This window comes from Nelumbo lutea, chromosome 3 (assembly GCF_056320005.1).
Source record: "Nelumbo lutea isolate HS-2025 chromosome 3, American lotus-T2T, whole genome shotgun sequence".
NCBI classification, from domain to species: Eukaryota; Viridiplantae; Streptophyta; class Magnoliopsida; order Proteales; family Nelumbonaceae; genus Nelumbo; species Nelumbo lutea.
Genome location: NC_142686.1, coordinates 52,620,640 through 52,626,521, shown reverse-complemented (window position 1 = coordinate 52,626,521; position 5,882 = coordinate 52,620,640). Strand labels below are relative to the sequence as shown.

Here is a 5,882-nt window from a genome sequence, read left to right as displayed (position 1 = left end):
TCCTACATGAGAGGACCAAGCATATTGAGGTGGATAAACACTTCATAAGGGAGAAACTGGAAAAAAGAGAAATTTGCATCCCTTATATCAACTCCAAGGAACAATTTGCTGATGTCCTTACAAAGGGGCTTTTGTACTCATGGCACAATGAGTTATATGACAAGCTGGGCATGATAAACATCTTCAACCCAACTTGAGGGGGAGTGTTGTAAGGCTTATTTAATTGTTACTTTATAGCTGCTGTTAGTAGGTTGTTGGACAGTTACAGTTACTTGCATCTTTTTTCTTCTTTCTTTTTTCTTTTTTCTTATTATTCTGATTCTAGGATATGCCGCCAGGGGCATACTTGTAATTTTTGATTCTTTTATGAAGTTAATATAAATAGAAAACTAGCAACAACTAGTAGTTACTTTTTCCTCTCAACCGTACCTCTCTCTTCCTCTCTCTCTCTTTCTCTATCTCTCTCTCTCTCCCAATCCCCACGAATCACCACAACAGAAAAATAAAAAAAATAGAAAGAAAAAATTGAATTCCTTTGCACAAACATTTATATGAATAAATTACTTCTCCAAAGTTTTTGAATAGATTTCTGAATTGATATGAGTAAATATATCAGTAAATTAGATTGTTCTTAACATTTACTTTCAATAAATTAAATTACCAAAACCATGGAAATTAGTTTATGGAAATCACTAATTAAAATTTCCCAATAAATACAAAAAACCAATATAAATTACCAATTACTGTGGAAATTATTAATAATTAGAAAATGTAAATTATGAATACCCAAATTCACCAATAACTCTCCAATTCAATGATAACCAGAAAATTTAAATATGGAAATTATTAAAATTTTCTAAATGGTTATTTAAATTATAAATATAGTTAAAATTCCATAATGATTTTACAATTTAATATTTGATAATTAGAAAAAAATCCAATGTAAATGAAAATATCAATAAATAATTTTTCATAACAAAGTTATTTTTTTTCAAAATCAATCATATTCCACAATTACCTAAAATTTTCTAAAAATATTTTTTTTTTTGAAAATTTCAAAACAGATAGTTTTATAAAATTTGCTGAAATTTTCAAGTAATAGTTATCAATTCAGATGATGATTATAATAATAATAATAATAAGTATTCATTTCATATAATAATATAAATTAATATTTAAGTATTGAAAAGCTTTAGTAAATATCAGTAATTATTAATGTTTTCATTAATTGTTCATTGTTCAATAATTATTGATAGGAATAAATTAATTTGCGAAAATTTATGTAATTATGAACAATGAATTACTGAAAATATCAAAATAAATTGATGTTTTCATTATTGTAATTAAAATAATTTTGAAGAAATTACTGAAAGTTTTATGTATTAATTATAAATTTCAAATAGTATCAATAATAATTAATTAATTTCATATTAGAATAATTTAAAAATGAAATATTGAAATTTTAAGTAAATATATGTAATTATTAATATTTTCATAAAATATTGATTTTTCAAAAATTATTGATACGAATAAATTAGTTTTAAAAAATTTTTGAATTTATGAATATTTAATTAGTGAAAGTATAGAAAATTAATAAATTGTATTTTTTGTATTTAAATTTTACTAAATTAAAGTACTAAAAACATGAAATTAGTTTATTAAAATCGCTGAATTAAATTTTCTGAATAATTACAGAAAGCCAATGTAAATTAACAATAACTATGGAAGTTATTTATAATTACCAAATTTAAATTATCCATTAATTTTCGAATTGAATAATTACCAAAACTCAATGTAAATGATAATTTATTAATTACGGAAATTATTAGAATTTTATAACTTAATAATTTTCAAAAAATATTAAATGTTCTAAATAGTTATGGAAATTATAATAAATATAGTTAAAATTCCTCAATAATTTCCCTATTCAATAATTACCAAAAAGCAATGTTGATTACCGATAATTAATTATGGAAATTATTAAAATGTAATCAATAAATGAATAATTAGTGATAAGTAGCAATTACAAAATTAACTAATAGTAATTTTTTCAATAATTATTTAATAGTATATTAATATTATTGAATTACACTAATGTTACATTAATAATTATTCAACAATTATTGGTAAATTAAGAATTTAATAGTATATTAACATTATTGAATTACATTAATGCTACATTAATAATTATTCAACAACTATTGGTAAATTAAGATTATTTAAAAGTAATTTAATATTAATTAGTTAAAAGTAATTACATTAATTTTTTCATAATTTATGAAAGCAAATGGTTCAATGGGTTTGGGTCGCATTAATTCGGGTTGATTCGACCTGAGAACCCTTTCTTCTTAACCTGTTTAACAGCTAGTACTGTTCGCTTGAAGTAGCGAGCATAGTAGCTTAGCTGTTAGCCCCTCTTCTACTCTAGCAACATAGTTATCACCGTACAAATAACAAATGTTGGTGGGTGTTCTAACCATCATTCGACAGAAAACAACCAAACTTCATGCATATTGATGGTGGGAGAAGATGGGAATGACCCATTGAAATCGACGACTTTTATTGAAACAAATCGAAAAACCAGTGATTGGTGAAGAGTAATTGGATTCTAGATAGAAAATAAAACCGTCTACTGGATCTGCAACAACCAATATGGAATAGAATGAAAAAGAAATCTGCCCGTAAATTGATAACCATTTGAAGATTATTGTGTGATTAACGTGAAACAGGCCTTACTTGCCTCAACTGATGCAGGCAATGTCTCTCTGAGCCTTAAACAACAGTGGTCGAAGGAAGTCGGGAACTGAGGAAGAGAAAGTTTATTTGGGAGAGCGAAATGGGGAAATAATATAAGAATGGGAAGAATGTGAAGGGTGATACAGGAGAAGAGAAAAAAAACAAAACGGGAACAATGGCAGGCAAGAGCTTAGATTTGAGAAGGGAAGAAATTAATAGATTTGTTTGAGAGAGGAAAGAAGGAAATTCTTTCGAGAAGTTTCCATTTCTTATACATTTTAATGTTCCGGAACTTTCTAGCTTTGTTATGGTGGTGAAATAGTAGATAGTGTGATGTGGCTAGTGGCTAAGAGCCCGATGACATCCCAATCCGTATCTTCTGCATACGAGAATTCTGCCCACATTTATCTCAATCATATGGAGAACATCTCATCTTCAGCATACTATTATGCAAGGGGAGATGTTCCCAATTCACTGGGGTAGTGTATTGTGGGTAGGCGTGGTCTGGAGTCATGACATCTAGCCTGTTGTATTTTTTTTTCTTTATTTTAAAATTGAATTTAAATTAATAATTTTTATTTTAATTAAATTTTAACAAATTGTTATTGATGTATAATTTAAGTTTTGATATTATGCTAAGTTTATTACTGTTTAATTTTTTAATAATGTTAATAATAGTTTTTAACAATTATTGTTAAAATTAAAAATAGTAATTTATTTTAAATTTTCTATTAGGTTTATCATTTCTAAATGGAAATTAAATTTTATTACTTACTTTATATTTATAAGTTATTATAATTAATTATTAAATTTTATTACTTTACTTTTATTATTTGTCTTATTGTCTTATCTATTTTCTCTCTTATTAGTATTTAGATATTTTCTATTTATCTTATTTTAATATTTAAGTTTTAACTTAAACTGTTTAAAAAATGTTTTAATTTAAACATTAATGTTTTAATATATTGATGAAAAATTAAATGTATGTATTTAGATGGTAGAGAGAGATAGATATAGATATAGATACACAAATGGGGATTAAAGAAAGAGAGGTTAAAATTAGATGGTTTAATGGGCCCGTAAGATAGATTAGGAGATGGTTTAGGTGGGGTGGTAGAGAGTTTAGGAGAAATTTTGGGAGAGAGGATGATTTTGGTGGTTGAGAGAGAGAGAGAGAGGATTGGAATTTCTGAAATTGCCAAAAAACATTGCTGAAATTAAGGGGTGTTCTACAGCGTGCACAAATGTTTTTTCTTTTGTTTTATTTCAAAAGCAATTAATGTTTTTAAAACCATAAAATGGTATGGTTTTTGAATCGAAAGAAACAAGTTTTGTAGCATAGATATGATATGATTTATGGAACAAAATATTAAATAGGGTTTGACTATAACACCGGAAAAATGAGTCGTGCCGTTGCATGACCCCTTTGGCCAGGCTGGGCTGAGAGTTTCTGGCCAGGCCAGCCCTTCGCGTATCATGCCTCTCTCTCCCACAGCATAATTTTTTTTTTATTAAATAATGGATAAAAAACATTGAAGAACACCTTTTTATTTAAATTTTGGAAAACAAAGAACAAACATGTATATAACAAAAAACATGTCTATGTTTTTTGTTTTAAAAACAAACTAGCGGGTGTGCCCTGGCATTGCAGGGCCACTTCATTTAAATTTTCAAAATATACTCTTAAACATAAAATATTAAACTTGTTAGACAACACCTTCTTCCTACACCCACTTCCCATTCCAGTCAAACAATTGAAGAAAGCCACCAACATATTTTCATGCAGAGACTAAAATGTCCCTTTTATTTGTTAACCTTCATAAAGTTTCTATAAAAACATTACTTTGAACTTTTATTCGTCAAAATAATCAATCGATCCTTCAAGGGGAAGGAAATAACTTACATTATATCAAAATCAACAAATTCAATGATCGAATCAAACAACTTAAAAAGGTCATCTTAGTTCATCTCTATTTATAGGCTTAACAGTATTTACAGACAAATCCACCAATTAACTTGTTTTAATAAATGAAAATGATCGAGAATGTGTATATATATATTTCTGGATGTGGCATGGTTTGATCCATTTAACTTGATGATTAAACTGGTCATCCAGATGCAAAAATGGTTTGGTTTTTTTATGTAATAAAAGTAGAAAACTAAAAATTTAATTATTTTTCAATTTTATATATAATAAATTAATATAAATATAATTTTTTTAATTTTAGTGTGTCGATTACAGAATATGGGACAAATGACAGACATACATACATATATTATATATAGAGAGAGAAAGTGTGTGTGAGAGAGAGAACAAGAGAGACAGAAGCTGTACTCAAATCGACGACCCAATTGGGAGCCCACCAATAACCAAGTTGCCAAAACAGAAAAAGCCCAAGTTGTCTGCATCTTTGGTCTGCTTCTCTGATGTTGTGCATGAAGAAACTTGATTCAATGTTTGCAAAATTACAACCAAAAATGTAATTAATAAATATAGGAAATAAAAAAAAAAAGAAAAGAAGAATATTGAGGGGTAAACAAAGAGGAAGAGGGAAGAAAACTAAGTAGGGGGAAGAGGGAAGAAAACTAAGTAGGATTGAAAAAGCCATAGATAAAACCCAGGTTGTCAAAGTTCTTGATTTGATTCTCCTTTGATGTGTGTACAGGATGAAACTTCATTTGGTGTTTACAAAACTACAACAAACAAAAAAGGAAAATTAAAATGAAGAAAAAGAAGAAGAAGAAAAGAACAACAAAGAACCACACCCAAAAACAATAATCACCCCTAAACCCCCATGAAAAGATGAAGTGAAAACCCTGTAAGTGAGGCGAAGAACAACATGAATCCAGACAACAATGCCAACCTAACCATGCGTCCATGCCAAGTCTTGGAAAATGAGTAGGAGGGGAGAGAAAGAGAGAGAGAATCATGAGGGAAATGAGAGGCGAGGGCCAAATAAATTGAAATCGATGAAAGAGAGATAGAGAGAGATGAGACGACTTAAGTCGGTTCAGCCTAAAGCCTAGAGCCTAGTCCATCTACTCAGCCGATAGATTGATGGATAGCTTTGTCCATCAGACAAGTTTTAGAGCCAAGAGGCTATTTCCACCGGTCTCTGTCCATCGGGTTCTACTCAGCCAAGAGA

At 28.3% G+C, this 5,882-nt stretch overlaps 1 long non-coding RNA gene across 1 annotated transcript; it reads right to left on the bottom strand.

Annotated features, from left to right (window-relative positions):
- Nucleotides 1-4,985: 4,985 nt before the first annotated feature.
- LOC148864973 (uncharacterized) lies at nucleotides 4,986-5,673 on the bottom strand. The gene is made up of 2 exons (XR_016109214.1): nucleotides 5,520-5,673; nucleotides 4,986-5,430 (listed from the first exon to the last, which is right to left on the bottom strand). It is a non-coding gene; the product is annotated as an uncharacterized LOC148864973 (long non-coding RNA).
- Between the last annotated feature and the right edge of the window lie 209 nt (nucleotides 5,674-5,882).